Source organism: Castor canadensis, chromosome 10 (assembly GCF_047511655.1).
Source record: "Castor canadensis chromosome 10, mCasCan1.hap1v2, whole genome shotgun sequence".
Lineage (NCBI taxonomy): Eukaryota > Metazoa > Chordata > Mammalia > Rodentia > Castoridae > Castor > Castor canadensis.
The window spans coordinates 85,401,238-85,422,349 of NC_133395.1; the positions used below are offsets into that span (position 1 = coordinate 85,401,238).

General features: G+C 41.3%; 1 protein-coding gene and 1 pseudogene across 7 annotated transcripts in view; both read left to right on the top strand.

Moving 5' to 3' along the window:
• Nucleotides 1–21,112, top strand: part of LOC109685508 (phospholipid-transporting ATPase IB) — a 583,492-nt gene that overhangs the window by 470,892 nt on the left and 91,488 nt on the right. The gene's annotated exons all lie outside the window — the stretch shown is intronic.
• On the top strand, nucleotides 10,104–10,278 carry LOC141413081 (small nucleolar RNA U3; annotated as a pseudogene).

Genomic DNA, 21,112 nt, shown 5'->3' on the forward strand with positions numbered 1-21,112 from the left:
TCATATCAATAAGTTTTATTGAGATCACTTGACTTGCATTTCTTGGCTAGAGGACTGCTTAAACCGTCCCGTCCCCCTGCTGTTAAATAGCACGGCTCTGTGGGCGGCGGTCACAACTCTGTCCACACCCACTTGAGGCCAGGCAGTGAGTTAATGAAGTAGGTCTGGGGTTGACTTTCTGCCAGTCTTAGCTTTCTTCCTGGTGGATGTTATCAACATCACTCCCACATCTCCCTCCCTGATGCAGTGTTCCTTTCTTCACCGCCTTGGTAGTTCACATCCTGACATCCTGAGACCCTTACTCCTCCAGCCATCCATTCCTTCTGGAAATTCTTTCTTACTTCTGAGGCATAATTCTTTCCTGTCTTTCTTGACTGTTACTTTTGCAGTATTTCATCAGACTGTTCTACTCCACGCCTGGCCCTTCTTTACATGCAGTTGGTCTGAAGGATCCTTTCCTCGGCCACCTTTTTAAAAAATTCTTACTTTCTCTCTAGTTGATATTATATCCACTTCAAAGCTTCAGTTCCACCTAAAAACTAACAATTTCCACATATATACCTTCAGTACATTTGTAGTTACCTACAACTTCATTTATACTTGGCTTTCTGTATCTGTAGGCATGAGTCCCCCATGCATGGATCCAGCCAACTATAAAGCAAAAAAGTGTGGGAAAAAAATTGCATCTATACTGAACATCTACAGGCTTCTTTCATTATTTCCTAAACGATACAGTCTAACAACTATTCATGCAGCATTTGCACTGTATTAGGTCATAAGACATCCCAAGACAATTCAAAGTGTCTGGCAGGGTGCACACAGGTTCTGTGCATATTTTATATAAGACACATGAGCATCCCTGGATTTTGGTATCCATGGGAGTCCTGGAACCAGTCTTCCAAAGAGACTGAACTACAGCTGCATGTTGAAAGTGAAGACAAGGCTTCATGTTTCATATCTCCGATTACCTAATAGTACCTGATAAATAAGTATCAGATGGGTGAAAAATATGATCACATTGGTAAAAGTTTCTTAATAATTACTACATTCAGCCTCAGGGTTTGGTCCTAATGAGACATCCTCCACTTACACACTGAGAAATGAATGTATCTTTCTCTCCCTGGTACATGTACTTCTAGCTTCATGACCAATAGGCCCAGAGCCCCCTCACATCGGATCCTTTGGCAGGAAAGGGGAAAGTACTGGGGTTTGAACTCAGGGCCTTGTACTTACTAGGAAAGCACTCTACCAGTTGAAGTATTTCCCCAAGCTGTCTCCCACTTTTTTTTTTTAACTTTCTTTTGGTTTTCACGTAGGGTCTTGAGCTTTTGCATAGTCAGGCCTCAGGTTTTGATCCTCCTTCCTCCACCCACCTCGAGTAGCTTGGATCACACCACCACACCCCATTTGGTTCACTTTTCATTAAAGTGTCTGTCAGACTTCTTGCAGAAGTACATTTTGAGGATTAAGATGACACTTTACTGAACAGTTTGTTTCTGCTTGAGACAGGCTGATTTTGAGTGTAAGTCCACGGAGTAGAAATGCTATAACATGTAGGAACCTTTTTTTGGGGGTGGGGTGGTAGAAGTCTTTCATTGCCAGAAGCAAATATCCCATAGAACTGAAGAAAGACCTATGAAATTTAGCTTTTAAAAACAAAGCTGTGTTTAAGTTCTGTGGAAACAGAAGGTATTGCTTAAAACTGACATGGCAGATGTTATGAAATTTGTTTTAAAGCATTACTCTCAGGTTAAGTCATGTTTGCCTAGTTACAACCTGGAACACATTTTTACAGCTCAGCAGGATGCTGAAATGAAGGATCTGCCGTGATAGAGTGCAGCATGTAGGTTGGCCTGGGGACTAGGGCACCAGCCTCCCTTGGCTCTAGCAGTGCCCTGCTTCTCTGCCTGGGGAGGCTCTGTAGCACCCAAGGTGACATGCCGGCCCTGAGATGCACTTTTGCCTAATGAACACGTGTTTCAGTAGCTGCTGTTACTGCTCTAGGTTCAGGGTTATCTGCAGTTTTCTTCAAGGCATGTTCTATGTTTCTTAAAGTCAAAGTCATGCCACTTGAAACCATTTGATACCTGTCTTCCTCCTATGAATCTGAAATCTCTATAAATGAGGGGCTCCGTGAGGTGGGTTATGACTCACGTTGGAGGGGGCAAGCTATGTAGTTTCTGCCTCTGCACATAAGTGTACTGATGGTTCACCAGGGGCCAAAGTGTCCTGCTCTGGAAAAAGGGACAAAAAGCAAAAAGACCAAAGAGCTTTTCCTTTGTGCTGACACATTTAAAAAAAAAATCCCTAGTAGCATATTTTACAGATTGGTTAGACTGGTGACTTTGATATTCGCTTGAATTTGAGACTCCATAGTCTTATTTATTTATTTATTCATTCATTCATTCTTTCATTCATTTTTGCATTGAGCCAGAGCCTTGTCCATGCTAAGCAAGTACTCTACCACTTGAGCTAAGTACCTCAGCTCTTTTTGTTGTTATTGTTGTCATTGTTTTTATTTGCCTCGAACTTGAACTCCTCCTGTCCCCCCCTGCTCAGTAGCTGAGATCACAGGTATGCAATACCATGCCCAGCTGAGACTTTGTAGTATTAAAGAAGTGGAAGTAAGTGACCTTCAGAGTCTTTTCCTCCTTTGTATTTGCAGCTGCTTACTGTGCAAAACTTATCTTGGCATCTTTTTGATTATAAAAAAAAATTCATTCAGTTGGCTTTAGGACTAGGATTTTCCTTATGCCTATGAAAAATACGTTAAGACAACAGAAATAATAAGTGGAAACACTTTCTCTCTCTCTCTCTCTCTCTCTCTCATACACACACACACACACACACACACACACACACACACACTCAACACCTTAGAGACTTCTTCCTTTCTCCACCCATTCAGATGCTCTGGGGCCCTGCAGTGTGTAATGCTTCCTCTCATTCATGGCCAGGAGCTTCTCCCTTTGGCTGTCTCTTCTTCCATAGCCTATTTAATGGCACAGGTGACTTGTAAAGGACCACAGGCTAAATTGCCTTTCAATAAGGCACATAGGTTTTGATTACATTTTGCATAAACATGAGGACTGGATGATTTGGTGACTTCTGATAGCATTCTTCAAATAATACCCAGGATTAAAAGCATTTAAGTTAGCACCAAGTGTTAAGTGGTGGAGAACATTAGGCAGGCCTGAGTTTTGGACTGTTTCCATCAAACATATTGGACCTATCAGTTGAATGTTGCTTTTCATGTAAGTCAGGGGAGGTCATTACCGACAAGCATAGATGCTGCCTGCCTTGGTTCCTGGTCTGAATACTGGAGTTCCACAGAACGAGAACAGCTTCCAAAAGGCCGCTGATAAACCCTGGACATCCTGCATAAAGAGAGGCTGCCACCCCTGCCCCTGGGGTGAGACATGCCACGACTTTTTTAGTCTCTTGAGCCTGGATATGCCTCATCAATGGAGGCCATAGGACATAATCTGGTAAGGATTTTGTCAATGATAGATGCATGAAGGTGTCCAGTTGTTCCTCATGGTTCCTTAGTAAATGGTGCTGTAAAGACTTTTCCCACTTCATAATATCAACTGTCAGAAATAAACTAGGAGCACTTTCTGTCAAAACCTCTGTATGTTGGATGACCACTACTCATACATGCCTACAAGGTACAGGCACTGTGCTAAGACTTGGGAACAAAGCCAGAAGGAACTAAGGCCTCTGTTTTCATGGAGAATCCATTCTAAAGAAATGAAGCAGATGAGAATGAATAATGCAGAAACAGGAAAAACAGAGGACAATAGCATGTAACTGTACTCCTTCCAGATGGCCTGGTCATGGAGGCCTCTCAGGGGCTGCCATGTTGGCTGGGATCTGACTAAGGAACTGAGCCTGTGATCCTGAGGACGTAGCATGTGATGTAGTCAAGGCCAGGGCAGTGGACAGTCAGGCAGGAACCAAGTGGGCAGAACAGGGAAAGGGCAGAGGATATGCAGTGGCCAGGTCATGTTAGTCTTTATAAAGGACGGAATAATAAACTTGGATTTTACTTAAAATGAGATGTTCTTTGGAAAGCTATATACAGGAAAATTACTCAATCTGATTCACATTTTTAAAAAGATCACCCAGCTCCCTTTTGGGAAACAGATGGCTTAACAGGAAAAGGGAGACAGAGAGACCAGGTAGAGCGGAGGGCAGATGGAGGTGAGGGAAGCAGCTATATTCAGGATGTACAGAGCTCATGCAGGGACTGGAGTAGAATCTTAGAGACAGAGAAAAATCTAAGACATCATCTAGAGTCCTGACCTGAGCAAGGGGATTCATAGGGAATCCCCTTTTGGATGGAAAACCCTGGAGGAAGAAGGGTTTTACCACGTCCATTCCAGCTATGTCAGAGCTAATGTAGGAGATGCACAGAATCAGCAGGAGGACCCCTGAGTGTCTTCATGGAGTTTGGATGAAGGTATATGAAAAGACTAATTTTCTATTTGACAAAGGCAGTATCTAAAACATGCCTTGTCTTAGAATTTAATGGGTCTTAGCCCATTTGCTATTGCTATTACAAAATACCTGAAACTGGGTAATTTATAAAGAATAGAAGTTTATTTTATTTTTTGGTGGGACTGGGATTTGAACTCAGGGCTTCACCCTTGCAAAGCAGGGACTTTACCTCTTGAGCCACACCTCCAGTCCATTTTGCTCTGGTTATTTTGGAGATGGGGGTCTCACCAGTTATTTCCCCAGGTTGGTCTGGAACTGTGATCCTCCCAAGTAGCTAGGATTATTGGCACGAGCCATCAGTGCCTGACTTAGTTTATTTTAGATCTCAATTCTGGTAGTCCAAGAGCATGGTGCTGCCTTAAAAACTTACATCACAATATGGCAGAGGCATCACGTAGTGAGACAGAGCAAGTGTGCAGCTTAAGTCTCCCTTCCTCCTCTTATAAAACCACTAATGCTATCATGGTCCCCACCCTCATGATTTCATCTAATCCCTCACCTCCCAAAGGCTCCACCTCCAAATGCTATTCACACATGATTTTTGAGATTTCCAGCACATGAGTTTTTGCAGAACTCCTTTAAACCACAGCAGTAGTATAACTAGTGTTGAGAGGCGGGCTTCATGAATTGGCTTCCCAATGGTCTTCTGAAGATGGAGTGTTGTGGGGGGGCTGAAGGGAATCAGGGTGGTAGAGACAATGCAGGGGTTGCAGAGCAGCTGAGTCAACTGGGGCTGAGCACAGCTAGTGAGGAGTGCTGAACATGTTAGACCTGGTTGAAAAACAGCTCTTAAGGCAAGTGCCACCAGCCTGGGTGGCACTGGAAGTGACTGATGGATAATGTTGGGTCACAGATTTTGTGAGAATAATTGTTAGTGAGGAAGGCAGAATTGATCTGAAGAGGAGGGAGGGGAAGTGGGCTGAACTGAAAGGGCCTTGGAAGTTTGGTGGGACCAGAGAACCTCTCTTAAGTAAAGAACTCCAGTAGCATTTATTTTCATTTAAAAAAATTACATGTGGTACTTAGACTCAGGTAATTTTAATGCATTTATATGCTTTTAAATAAATTTTATTCTTGGTAGATGTATATTTTAACAAAAATACAGCTATTGATATAAATTCATAAGTATAGTATGTTAACATTATTGAATTTGTGAGTTTTGAGAAGAAATTAAATCAACTAGAAAGAACAACGTAAAGATTTTAATTATCTATCTGCCTTTCCACTCTTTTTCTATACTGATCTTAGAAGCAGGAGCAGAGCAGTTTCAGAGAGGAGTGAATAGGCACGCTTTAACTTGGCGTGGATAATAAAGAAACTGATGTGGAGGGCTGAGGTTTCAAAGTTAGATTCAGTTTCACTCCAGCGCTAATTAGCTAAACTGATAAAGCCATGGGGGCTTCTTCTGGCTTGTTGGCTGGGAAACCATCTCTAAACAAGATGCGGAGATTATTTGTAAATGATCACTGCTCTCTGACAATGGACCATCACTGAATGCTCAAGGGAGTGCTCCCTTTTCAACATGCATAGCAAGATGGTCCAGTGAAAATACCACATGACAGCATATAAACACTGGCTGTTCTGCCGAATTTGAAGATGCCTAAGTAAAGCTAATTCACAATAATTTAGTTATATTAACCTAGATTTGAGCTCTATTAAGGAACTAGCCCAGTAGCTATAGAAAAGCATACAAGAACATTTTTGGCAATCAAATGGTGGCGTTTAAAAGGGACAGTGAAAACCTTCACTAAACACAAACAGCATAGAAGCTTCCTCAGGAGACACACAGGAAACCATTCTCTCACCATCATCTCTGCCTCTCAGAAAGCAAATGTAGTTCCAGTCAGAAGACATCTAATGGAAGGGTGCTGTGCTACGTGTGTGTGCCCATGTGCGGTACACACACCTGCACTTTATAATTAGTACAGTAAGGATTCAGTTATAGCTCCGTGACCCTACCCAAAGCCTTGGACATTTCTCAGTATAAGCAGATTGGGTTATTTGTCCAAATGACTACTATTTTTGAACTAGGTCATCTAACTTTTAGAAAACACTGTATTTGATGTATGGAAAATAGAATATAATTATTATGTCTCTGTGGGCCTTGAGTGTTTGAACTAGTCATTTATATCATTATTCATTTGGATTGTTTGATCACATCATGGCATCAATTAAAAAATGACCTGGTGGTACCCACTCCGTGTGTGTGTGTAGACATTTAGCAGTATGCTGAAAACAGTTCCTCTTCTATTTGCCCCTGGAGGTGGAGCTCTGTAACACAGGTCTTTAGCCTCCACTGGTCCTCTGCTTTCAGCCCCTGTCCTTTACAGTGATCCAGTTCCCTATGCTCAGCCCAGACCTCCTCCTGAATCTCAGACCCACACTTGTTGAGTGAATTTCTAGCTTCAACTGGTGTTTCCTTCTACATGTTCCTCTTGACCATCAACATTTTAAAATATTAACTAACTTTATACATCTCAAAACACACACACACACACACACACACACACACACATACACACATAGTCTGGGTGGAGGGACAAAGTAGAAACTTGCTTCTCCTGCTACAAATCCTGTCTCGATTTCATATTTCTCCTTTTTGACTTCTTATGAGAAAGCCTCCTCCCCAGGACAGCTGCTTGAACCCTGTGTTGCCCTCTACTCTTTCCTTGCTACTTCCCTTGGCCTTGGTCACCCTTTCTCCCCCACTGTGCTAGCTGCCTGTCTTCTTCTTTCCCTTTGCTTTAGCCCTCCCTGTAGTAAGTACTCAGACTGCCTTGCTTCCCGCCATCCACACCCGGTGTCTCTCCCTCCATCCTAGCTCTCTAAGTGTTCTTACTATTCTCAACATGTCCATCGCCTATCTATTCAGAAGCCTTCAGTGGCTTTCAGCCTCATTTAGAGTATTCATTGACACACTTTCCAGGAGCCCAGACCACTCACGAACATCTGGAGACTGCACTCCTCCCACACTGTTCTCAGCGCATTGCTCTTGTCACTCAGCCACACGAAGTAGTCTCCATCTTCAGACTTTTAGCCTGATCTTCCATCTTCTGCCAGCGTCTTCCTCAGAATCCAAGCCTTGGCCATCTCCCCTCCTCTTAAGTTCTGACTTATATGCTCAGCGCTGCCCTGCTTTGTCAGTCATAGTTGCTCACACACCCACACATAGGCTTACCTCATCCTCACTCTGCAGGATCTCTCACCTTCAGATGTACCATACACAGTGGTCCCCATTATCTGCAGCTTTGCTTTCAGTTTCAGTTATGCATGGTTCAAAAGCATTAAATAGAAAACAACAATTCATAAGTTTTACATTGTATGCCATTCTGACTGGGGTGGTAAAATTCTCTTCATCACAACTGGGACATGACTCATTCCAGCATATCCTGGAGCTGCCCGGATGTGCTTTCTGTCCATTAGTCACCTTGTAGCTGTCTCTGTTAGCAGATCAACTGTAGGAGTATCTCAGTGCTTGTGTTCAAGTAACCCTTTTTTCACTCAGCAGTGGCCTCAAAGCACAAAATAGTCATGCAAAGGAGGGAAGAGGGCATAAAACATGGAGAAACAGATTGTATGTGGTTCTATAAATCCTGAAGGGTTTATAGAAAATCATAGGGATTTGGCACTATGCACAGTTTCAGACATCCAATGGGAGTCTTGGGACATATTCCCTGTGGATATAAAAGGACTACTATAACTTGCTTCTCTCTTTGGTTTGTTTTCCTACACACATTCACAAAATAAGTGAACTCTGTGAAGCTGCAAATTTTGTCTGATGTACTGTTTAATCCTCAGTTCATAATAGGAATGAAATAAGTAGCTTTGAAACAAATAAATGAGAATCACCTAGAGAATATTTTCACAGCATTTTCGTGCAAATTCTGCCTCAGACCTTTAATCAGAACAACAGGACATGGAGTCCAGGAGGTGATATCTTTTTGAAAGTCTCCCACACAGGTTGAGAGCCACTATTGGTACACTTCTTAAGCATAAGGTAATATCACATTTTTGCTATAGTTCTTGTTTTTTGGGGGGGATTGGTCCTGGAACAATTGGGATTGGAACTCAGGGCCTCTACCACTTGAGCCACTCCACCAGCCCTTCATATTTGAACCCTTAAGCATGTTCCTACGGGGTTATCCTCAGACTCCTTAGGTGACACGAAAGACCCCTGTGGGACTTTTCAGCCTCAGCAGCAGCCTCTCATCTGCCTGCCCCTCTTCACCACCTGGAGAAGCTTTTGTCTCCCGTAATGTGCTATTTTCTGCTCTAACACATGCTTCCTTCCCACTCTTTATGGGATGAACTGCTCATGGATAAAGTCTTGATTCACATGTCAGTGCTTCAGCATAGTATTCCTTATGCCTTCTTTTCTCCACACCCTCCCCCGTTATTAGTGGTTGCTTCTATAGCACATCATATATCCCATCCATATCATATTCCATTATAATCCACCATTTCCACATCTGCTCCTCATTACACTCTAAACTCCTAAAGGGTAATGAGGACATTCCATCTTTTTTATCCTCACCATCTAGCAAATTATGAGTATGATACACTTATCCCAACTCTCTGCAATTTTTATTTTACCACTGGCCTGTATAGCTTATTGTACCCTGAATATGTTAACCTTGAATTTAAACCTTAACCTTAAGCTTTACATGTTTAAAACTCATCTTTTCTCTTCCTCACCTCTTTTACAATAGTTCCTTCCAAATCTCCCTCTTCTTGGGCTGGGGTTGTGGCTCAGTGGTAGAGCACTTGCCTAGCATATGTGAGGCCCTGGGTTCACTTCCCAGCACCACCACCACCACAATTCCCTCTTCTTGCAGTTCACCTCTGACTCTAGGGTCACAAATCTGTGGTCAGTGATTGCCCTTGACAGCCAATCAGTGTTTACATGCTCTTGACTTTCTGTTCCCTGTCCTTGCCGAAACCTTCCTTGTCCTTGATTTCTTCCTGTTTTCCTGCTTTTGGTCTCTGCTTCTGTGTTACAACTACAACCTTGATTGTCAAAATCATTGGTCATTATGTCCCTCCACTCAGAATCTGTAGTGACTGTCCTGTTTCTCTTCCAGAATTTTATAACTCTACCCAGTCTTCAGGGGCTCCCATGGTGTACCCCTCCTCCTTAGCAATTCCCAGCATCCCACAGCCTGCTCAGCAGTGGAGGTTCCTCTCTCCTTTGGCAGTTGATGAGAGGTTTTTTTTCATCCTGTATAAAGTGCTCCACACCTGCTTTCTTCTTCTCTTACCATGTATCCCCTTTCTTCCTGTCCTTGTTCCTTTGTAAATACATCCTACTTTAGCCCTGCTCTTCCGTCATTTCTACTTAATTAATGAAGTGACAAAAATGAGAGTCTTTGGATAGGAAATGCTGATTTCTGATGTTACCTAAGTCTTAGCACTCTATTTATTAAGTCTGCCTCAGCACTGTGACAGACTCTCTAACTCTGGGCTATGGGTCTTGGTCAGTGATTAGCTCAGTGATTAGAGTACAGGTCTTTAATAAATGTATTTGATAAGCAGTCACAGCTGTGTAGAAGGGCTGATGGAGTGGCTCAAGTGGTAGAGCACCTCCCTTGCAGGTGTGAAGCCCTGAGTTCAAGCCCCGTTGTGCCAAAAAACAAGCTAAAACCACACTTACAAGGAGACACAGTTCTCTCTCCTGAACAAGAAATCAACTCATGATGTTGCTTTACTGTAACCACCAGTGGCCATTGACGATCCTTCTTACTCTTTCAGGAGAGTAAGAGGGAGAGAGCACTGAGTGGTTTTCTTAAAAACAAAAACAAAAAAAAACTGGGTAGAAAACATTTGAGGAACTGACATACTGTTGCATTACAACAATGCTAGCTTCAAAAAGGAGCTAAATTCAAATCAAACACCCAGTTTGATAACCACTTACAAAGAATCATTAAGGAGCTCAGCTTCTCTTTAGTTGTTTTTTGGCTTGTTTTTAAGTTATATTTTCAGTTGACAAATAATAATGTATGGGACATGTTGTTCTGTTTCAATAAAGGATAATGAGTATATCCTTCAGTTCCTACAGTTATCATTTCTTCATGGTGAGAGCATCAAAATCTTCTAGCTCTTTTGAAATTCACATTTTTGTTAACTGTAGGCACCCTCCTGTACAATATAATACCAGAAATTATTTCTGCTATCTAACTGTAACATTGTACCTATTCGCCATAGGTTCATGCATTCTCTGATCAGGAGAGTCTCAAATTCTTGGTGTCCCATGTGGAAGCACCCATGCAGGACACACAGGACATCTAGTGTAGTAAGAGAGGGAGGGGGGGTTTATGAAAGATTAAGGAAAGCAGGTACAAAAGGCAATGGTGGGCCAGATGGGAGCTGGAAGCAGGGAGCACATCTTCCTCTTCCCAGGTGCTTCTAAAAACCTATGCTAACCTGTGGGAAGGGAGGAACCTGGTGATTCCCAACCACCAATAATTGATGAGTGGGGAAGGGCATGGGTGGTCCCTGGGCTGAGGTGGGGGTGGTTTGCAGTTGAAGAGTAGGCTCAGAGAAAGAGAAGAATGTTCGACCTGAAATGCAGTATTGAGTCATATATGTTCTAAGAGTCCTGAACTTTTCCAGTCTTAGCCTGCCTCATAGTGACTGACTTCTTCACTTCTGTGGAGAGCAGATTATGAGAAGCCTATGAGAACTGGACATAAGCAAGGTGAGATGCAGCTCAGCTGTTTTTCCTAAGGTGTTTATTTGTAGGCCGAGATTGGCACAGCCCCAGCCATGGAAGAGAGAAACGCAGAACAGCTGCTTCTAAGTTGTTTACTTTCACAGAAGCAGGGACGCAGGTTTCTTCTGTTACAGTGTCACACCCCTCCCCAAGAACTGCTGCTCCACCCTGTTTACCACTGCATATAAAAGACTCACTGAAGGAGGATGCCAGGCTTTTTGCTTAAGGCTTTTTTCCTTTGCTTCAGGCTTTTGCTTTTGGCTTTTTGATGGGGAAGACTTTTGGGCTTTTGGCTTTTTGGATGTGGTAGGCTTTTGGAAGGAAAAAGAATTGCTGAAGGAGACTTGCTTAAGGGGAATGGCTATTAAGCCTGAGGGCTGAGACTTTAAGAAAGCTCAAGAGAGAACATGGGACAATGAAAGTCTGCACTAAGAACTTTATACATAGGCTTTAGAAAAGCTAAGCTAAAGAAAAGCTAATGAGAACAGTGCAAGTCTAAGGACCAGGACTTTAAAAGTTATGCATATGCAGACTTTAGGCACAGCTGTTGTTGTTTGCAAGTCTGAGCACTCAGGCTTTAAGAAAGCTAAAGAACAGTGCAAATCTGGGGGCAAAGACTTTGAGAGATTATACTAAAAAACGGCTCAGAGAAAACATGGGACAGAGCGAGTCTCAGGAAAGAGGTTTTAAGCAAGGTTTTAAATAAGACTTTAGAAGCAAGGTTTTAAAGAACTATAAAGGAGTAAGGTTTAAAGAATAAAGGTAGAGAAAAGAAGAAATGAGGGTTGGGTGTCTCAACCCGAATGCTCAACACACCTGATCCCACTTTCTGTCTGTCTATCCTGTGTCTTTTCTGAATCTCCAGTCTCCCACTTAGGCCCAGTTAGGTTCAGTAATAACCAGGAGCAAGAGAAAGCTCACTCCAACAAGGGAGCAAGATAAAACTCACTCCACTCTTCCTCCCTACTCTCTTGAACCTCTGATAACCACCATTCTACTCTCAAGTTCTTGAAGATGAACTTTTTAGCTTCCACTTGAGTGAAATCAGGCACTGTCTTTCTGTGCCTGGCTTATTTCACCTAACATGAAGTCCTGCAGATTCATCCATGTTGTCACAAATAACAGGATTTCATTCTCTTTTTGGCTGAACGATGTTCTGTTGTGTAGATATGGTTGGTGGGTTTCTGGATGACAGAGATCTTAAATCTCTTTACCTAACTTTTCTCATCTACACAGGAAAGTTTATTGAATTAGCTACTCAATAACTACTTCAAGGCTGTCTGTAATGGGATGTATTGATCTTTAAGGGACCTTTAACTGTAAAATATCAATGACGTTTTCTGAAGAGATAAAATGAAAAACCTTACTTGATTATACTAGCTATTTGGGAGGCTGAGATTGGGAAGATCACAGTTTGAGATCAGTGTGGGCAGTAAATTTGCAAGACCCCATCTCATTGGAAAAAAGCTGATGGCGCACACCTATCATCCTTGTAACTGCAGGACACATACACTGGGATTGCAGTCCAGGCCAGCCTGGGCAAAACGTGATACCTTAACTCCAAAGTAACCACAGCAAAAAGGGCTGGAGGTGTGGCTCAAGCTGGAGATTGCCTGCTTACCAAGTGTGAGACTGTGAGTTCAAACTCTAGTACTGCCAAAAACAAAACACTTGATTAGCAGGTGTGTTGGGGATTTTTCTTTTGCCATTACAGGCTTTCTTCGTGTTCCTCCATCCAAACCTCCCTTGCTTTTGCTTTTTTTTTTTCATTTGTATATTTTTCCATCTTAACTTCATGTCTACTCCATGGCTGCCAAACACAATACTGCACTCTAGAATAAACACGGTAGAATGTACGGTGAAAAAGAGATTTTCTTAGAATTTTACAATGAACTACAGCTTGAAGTGACAGAGACTGTGCTACATAGAAGTAGCAGGATCTTTTATTTTTAATATTTTGGTGCTGGGAATTGGAGCCAGGTCCTCGAGCATGCTGAGCACTCTCTCTGCCTCTAAGCTTCACCCCCAGGCCTCAGAAATAGGACCTTGAAGATTCTTTTGAGCAATTAAAATGTGTGTTGAATCATTTCCCCCTCCTCCCTGTACTGGGTATTAAACCCTGAGCCTCACACATGCTGAGCAGGCAATCTGCCACTGAGCCACATCCCCTTTCTATTATTACTGTCAGCAATAACAGCATCACTTCATTTTAAGACGGTCTCACCAAGTTGCCCAGGCTGGCCTCCAACTTGAGATCCTCCTACCTTAGCCTCCTCTGTAGCTGGGATTGCAAGTGTGTACTATCATTCTTACTTCCTGCTTTTTCATTTGAAGACTGACTTGTTTCTGTATCTTTGAGAGCCTTTTTTTTTTGACAGATAAAATTCAGTGATGACAAATGAACTCTATGTCTGGCATCTCCTCTCCCAGATAATCAAAATTGAAATATTTAGTATAAATACCATTATTTGAGATAAACCTAAGAAATCTTATTTAAAGATAGCCTTTCAATGCAATGGTTTCTATGGAAACACACTTTCTTTGTTCCTCCGTCTATTACAGCAGGTTTTAAATGCAACAGTTTCTACAGTTTGTTTAAGTCCACAGTCATGAGTGCTCGCAGTACACAGCTCTCTTCTGAGCACAGTGATTTGGGTGTGTTGAACCTATGTTCAACCCATCAAAGCTGTTCTGTCCAGCTGGGATTGCAGGGGAATTGGGAATTTCTCAAGTAGTCAGTCCTTACTCTGCTCTTGGATGCTTTCATCTTGTCATCTTGTCTTGCATGAAAATACTGAAGCAGCATTTGCTCCCCGGTTTAGAAGAGCTGGGGTCCTCTAGGTATCTGGTTGCAGCATTCAACAGCAGCTGTTCTGTTCCAAGGCTCAATGCACTCACCAAATTCCAGATACCCTGTGGCTGCTGCAGTCGCTGAACCACTGGTGACCTGGGCTTCACTTGACTCCGGCCTCAAGGGAGCTGAGCCAAAACTGACATAACTTACTGTGCAGGCAGCAAGTTGCAAACAGAAAACATTTCAAATACCAGGCCACTGCTGGTATTTCTTCAAGAGGCTGACTTCATAGCAAGACTTGTCCATGCAGCGCTGATCCTGGTTCCAGTTACATTAGCAGCCTGTTACCTTCCCAGCCCTTTCCTTGTGGGGACAGTGGGACCCAATAGTTTCAAGTAATTATGGTGTGGGATACTTACTTTTTAAATAATAAGCCTGTAAAGTACAAAATGTTGTTTGGATTATAAGAGGAGCAAACAGTGTTCAGGAGCACAAGACTTTACTAAATAATTTATATGAGGCTTTAAATTAAATCATGGTGTTAAATCTTTAGATTTTGTGACATGTGACTTGAGCCTTGAAGATTCTTATTTGCCAGAAAATCCATACATTAAATATTTACTTAAATCAGATATGTTTTAGCTGTGGATGAAAGCTCTATAAGTATAGTTGGAGTTGATTGATTTCTTATAATTTTACTTCCTTGTAAATAACATATATTGTATATGTTAAACATATACTTACATGTTATATATTTAAATTATATAGTTAATAATCATTAAATTATTCCAAGGTAATAGTTTCATAATCTTAATGACATGAGTTCTCAAAATAATGAAGATGGTAAGATAACTGTGACTGACTTTGCACATATCATATTTTATATTAATTTTAACCATTTATAAGTATATAATTCAGTGACATTAATTACATACATCTTGTTAAGTAACCCTTACTTACCACCCGGCTCCAGAATTTTTTAATCATCCCAAACAGAACATCTGAACCCATCCAACAAGAACTCTCCATCCCCTGCCTCTGAAAGCTCTGTTTAACACTCTGTGTCTTGAATTTGCGTGTTCTAGGGGCCATATGGCAGTGCAGGCGTGCAGCATTTCCTCTGTGTCTGTGTTAAGTCACTTAGCCTTATGTTTTTAGCTTCATCCATCCTGTGCCTGTCCCAGAACTTCATTCCTTCTGAAGGCTGTGCCCTACTCAGTATGCCACACCTTCTGTGCCCATCCATCTACTGAGGAACATTTTTGTTATTTCATCCTCTTGACTCTGTGAATAATGCTGCTGGGAACATTGGTGTACCAGTTTCTGTTTTAATGTTTTTAAATCTTTCTTCATTTTATCTTCTTCTTCTGACAGGAAATACTCTTTTACAAGAAATACGTATGCCTCCCAAAGTGTTACAGGACTGACCTTTTTGCTCTTATTAAAGTGGAATAGTACTTTAATAGACATAAGTCTCCTCCTTGAAGTTCTAGGTTGACTAGTTAGAGAATTCTCTAAGTCTTTCATACTTCATTTCATACCTCATTTGTAGACTACATTTGTTTTTTAGTACTGGGGTTTGAACTCAGGACCTCAATCTTAAGCCACTCTACCAGCCCTTTTTTTAAGTGAAAGTTTTTTATGAGAAAAGGTCTCTTGGGAACTATTTGCCTGGACTGGCATCAAACTGAGATCCTCCTAATCTCTGCCTCCTGAGTAGCTAGGATTACAGACATAGCCACTAAAACCTGGCTATAGACTCCATCTTAACAGGCCCGTCCATACCACCTATAAATGGTTAAGTAAATGTAAAGAAAAGATTAATTCCCCACCCACTTTAGGTGGGGTTGAGAGAGTTGTCTGCTAGCCTATGAAGTTTTGCATGTGAGTCCACTGTTCGTTGGGAAGTTTGGCTTAGAGACCCCAGTGGTTTACAGTCCCCTGTCAGTTAGCAATCTTCTCATGGCCTCAACTGCTTAAGCTGTTCCCGAAGTTCTCTGCACAACTGAGGTCTTGTTGATGCTGAGCTGTTAAATCTCTAGCCCCACATATGAGCTCAGCTGATGTCAAGTGAGAAGCAGGAGAGGGAGACAACATTCAATTTTGTTTTTTCTTAATTCCTATATTTGAAAAAACATGGAAGAGAGGGTGTCTGCTATATTTAGCTTGTGCTTGGATGTAATTGGGACCTGATTAGGGTTTATGTTTTTGTTTTCCATTAGGAAAACAGTGTTTTGCTCACAAGATTGAATGAAGGTGATGTTCTCTGTTCAATTTCATCAAATATGAGTACATTAATAACCACTGAGTTAATAATAAAGCATTGTGAGCTTTCACATGATCTGAGCTGTCTGCTATATGTCACATTCTAGCTTTTTGGAGAAGTGCTAATTCATGTTAAGTCCGCCTGAGAGATTTGTTTAATGAGCAGATTAAACAGATGATTATCCCTCTCAATTTTTTTTTTTTAAGGAGGGGCTTCTTGTGATGGCCCTCTGCTGTTTGGCACAGGAACACAAAGGGGTCTTTTTTAAATTACCCTTGCCGGGTCACTGGGACCCAAGCAGCTTGCTTCATTTAACTCCTGTGGCTTCTTCAGAGCCCACCCCTCCAATCCATGCTGACACAATTGTATCTAAAATAGCATCTGACTGACCCCCCTTTCTCTCCTCTTCAATCCCCGCTGGCTGACAGGGATTGGCAAAAGTTGTTAATTGGTTGGGCCTGGCCAGAACAATAGGCTTGCCAAGTTGCCAAAAGGACTAATGTTTCTTTCAATGTGCATCCAGATTCACGTAAGTACCTCTTTTAATTACCAGGAATTATTGTAATGCCTGGTCAATGGAATAATTGACCCTCAACAACTAGCTCTTATTCCATAATAAATAATGGCATAGGCCTTCCACAGAGGAGCAGGTAGGAGGGTGATTTGCTGAGTCTAAAAAGCGATTCTCTCAGCCAGTGTGCTGTGATGTACCAAGGCTGCCCAGTGGGAGTTCAGGAGAGGGAACTAATTTGGTCTTGACTGGAAGAAATGTGCTGAGAAACCTGACTGCTACAGAACCCTAGGAATTATCAAGAAGCTAGAGGGGAGTTTGAAGGAGTGAGTGAGTGAGTAGCTTGCCAGCTTAGGGCTCCTATGGACAGAGTGCTAAGGTTAGGGCACATATAGAAAGAAACATTCCACCATGCTTGGTTCCATCTGGGAAAACACAGGTTTACTTCCAGCCTACACCTCAGCTCCCTGTTTTTACCTGGCATGGAGGCTCTTGGAAAATTTGTTTTAAAAAATTAGCTGTGGAAGACCTAGGAATGTAGCTTAGTGGCAGAGCACTTGGCCCAACTCACAGAATGTCCAGGGTTTAATCCCTAGCACTTAAAAAACTATGTAGAAAAAAGGAACCTTTGTGTGCCACTGGTGGGCATATAAATTACTTTTGAATAAATTTTATTGTGCATATTTGAAATTTACAACATGTTATTGAATCCACATAGATAGTAAAATAGTTACTATAGTGAAATAGATTAATGTATCATCTCACAGTTACTTCATTTTTGTTTTGTCACAGAAGCAGATGAAATCCAATTATTTAACTTAAGTTCTCTAACAATACAGTTTTATGAACTTTATTCCTCATGCTGTACACAAGACCTCTAGAATTGTTCATTGTACATATCTTTAGTTTTCAACACTGAAGATCTAGTGGAGGGCCTTGCACATGCTTGGCAAGCCTCTACCACTGAGCTACACACCCCAGCCATACCTGTCTTGTGCTGTTTATCCTTTGACCTAAATCTCCCACACACTGACACACACCCTACATGGAAGTGAGATAATATGACATTTTTGTTTTGATGCCTGGCTTATTTCACTTAGCATAATCCCCTCCAGGACCACACATATTGTGACAAATGACAGGATCTCTCCTTTTTTAAGGCTGCATAATATTCATGTGTGTGTGTGTCACATTTTCTTCATCCATTTACCTATTGATGGACACGTAGGTTGAGGCTATTGTAAATAATGCTGCAGTAAACATGGAGTACAGGTGTCTTCGTGAGATGGTGACTTCATACTTGAAAGAAGAAATAGTGGGTAGTGAATCATAAGGTATTTTTACTTTTGATGTCTTTAGGAACCTCCATATAGTTTTCATTTTTCATGTATGACTGGAAATAGTATAGCCACTATATATAAAAAAAATTACAGTAGGCCTCAAAGAGGTGAAAGTAGAATTACCATAAGATCCATCAATCCCTCTTCTGGGTATTGACCCAGAAGGTATGAAATCATATGTTGAAAAAATACCTACACTCCTATGTTCATACAGAGGTGTTCAGATTAGTGAAGTCATGGAATTGACCTATCTTCCAGTACATGAGTATATGAAGAACTAACTCAGGGCCTTCTGAAGAATACTTTAATCCTTCACACCTCCGATGCCCTAAGGACCTCCCGCTGACTCCATTCTTAAAGATTCTACCACCTCCCAATAATACATCACTGGGGGCCAAGGTCCCAACTCATAGACCTTGGAGGACAAAGCCATATCTAAACATAGCAAAGTCTTATCCCCTTATCCTATGCCTTTTTCCATATCCTCTTTCCATAATATTCCATTGTATGTGTATATACATATACCCACACGTACAATGGAATATATAATTCAGCCTTAAAAAATAAAGAAACTCGGTCATTTGCTACAACATGGGTGGAATTGAAGAACATTGTGTTAACTGAAGTGAGCTCATATAGAAAGACAAATCGTGTAGTTCTCAGTTATTTTGTAATCTCAAACCATCATACTCACAGACCCAAAGAGTACATGCAAGCGTGGCGACAGGGGCTGATTGGTGAGGAAACGAGTAGATGGTGGTCAATAGATACAAAGCCTCATTTAGAGGAGGAGTGTGGTTTTTTTCTTTCACATATATTACATGATGTGAGACGAAGAATACAGTAATAACATAGTGTACATTTCAAAATTACTAAGTACATTTCAAACATTCTCACCACAAAAACTGATAGGTATTTGAGGCAAGGGATAGATATTATCTTGATTTAATTATATTTATTATTGTATTCATGAATCAAAACTTTGTACCCCATAAATATGTAGTGCTATAATTAATTAGTTTACTATTTAAAATATTTTAAATTACCTATGTAAGTATGGTATTCACTACACAGTAAAATTTTACTTTGAGGGTTAGCTTCTAATTCTAGTCAAGGTTAGTATTTAAATCTAGCCTCCATCCAGGCACCCATGGCTCACACTTTGTAATCCTAGCTACTCAGGAGGCAGAGATCAGTAAGATGTCAGTTCAAGGCCAGCCTAGGCAAAGTGTTCATGAGATCCTATCTTGAAAAATACCCAGCCCAAAAAAGGGCTGGTGGAGTGGCTAAAGTGGTAGAGAGCCTGCCTGGCAAGTGTGAGGCCCTGAGTTCAAATCCCAGTACCACCAAAAATAAAAAATAAATTCAGCCCCAAACCCCTCTCCCATTGCCATGAATCTGCCCTCAACACTGGGTATTTTTTTCATGTGGGGCATTCATTTAGTGGTTGTAACAACCCAGTCTAAGCAGGTGTTTGTGAAGCCACCAAGAGGTTGTAGTGCATGAGTTAACAACATGGCCTTCAGGGTCAGACAGAACTGGGTTTCTCTCTCAACTTAACTATCTCTGTGACCATAGGCAAGTCACTAACATGGCTAAGCTTAAGCTCTGCTTTGGAAGGGGACAGGAATTTGCTATGTTTGGGCACGTGTTGGGACTTTAGTCCCCAGTGTAGCACTATTGGGAGGTGGTGGAACTTTTAAGAGGTGGAGCTAGAGAAAGGTCCTTATATGATTTGGGAGGCATGCTCTTGAAGGGATTAAGGTACTTCTCATAAGTCCCCAAGTTAGTTCTCAGGAAAGGGTTGTTACAGAGCCTGAGGCCCCACCTCGCCTGTGTCTGCCTCCTGCCTCACTATGTGCTCCTCTCCCACACACTCCTGCTGTCTATCATGAGACCCTTTCTAGAGCCCGTGCTATGCTCTTTGGACTTTCAGCTTCTAAAACTGGAAGCTAAATAGACTTCTTTTTTGTATAGTTAGCTATCTTGGGTATTTCACTACAGTGGTAAAGTGAATACAATGTTAAAAATTGACAACTTGGTCAACTAATTTCAGAAATAAATTAAATGAACTGATCCAATATTTTACTCAATTCAGTGCTGTTTATATAGTAGCCCTCCATATCCCACCTCGTGTGATCATTGCTCCAAGATCACACAGCTGGGAGATAGAATTTATACTCACTGCTGTCAGACTCCAATGCCTATGCTTTTCCTGATGACTTATTGGCAATTCATCCTTAGACTTTAAGGGAAAATACTAATGTACTTAAAAAATTGTCAAAGATAAAAACATTATGCTCATTTCCATCTTTTAAAACAGCAGGTAAGAAAAATGTCAATTCAGTGTAACAAAAATTTTAAGTATCATTCTGATTTTCCTTGCCAAGAAAGTATTTTCCTTTTATAAAGGCAGGATTTGTTTATTTCTGGCAAGTTTCTATCAAGAGAAGAGGAAACAGGCAATATATTGATTGTTAGTTCTCTAGTTATTTGTTTCCCCTGAAGAAAAATGTATAATTTATAAACTAGAATGCAGGACTGCATGCCAACATCGGAACGTGGTGTACAAGATCTTTTAGGCATCAGATGTCTCACTCGGAAGCCCATTTTATTTATTTGGGTGTTTCATCTAAGTGAGTAAGTTTAGTCTTTCAAGACTTGAATTCTCTTACCACATGATTCTGCTAGGCATTTATGCACAGGAATCTAAGTCAGCAGACAATAGGGACATCTACACCCCCACATTTATAGCAGCACTGTTCTCAGTAGCCAAGCTGTAGAACCAGCCTAGGAGCCCAACAACTGGTAAATGGATTAAGAAAATGTATATATGTACAATGGAGTATTATTCAACCATAAAGAAGAATGAAATTATGTCATTTTCAGGGAAATGGAGAAGTGGAGACCATCACATTGCATGAGAGAAGCCAAGCTCAGAAAGACAAAAATTGCATGCTTTCTTTCATATGAGAATCTAGATATTCTAAAA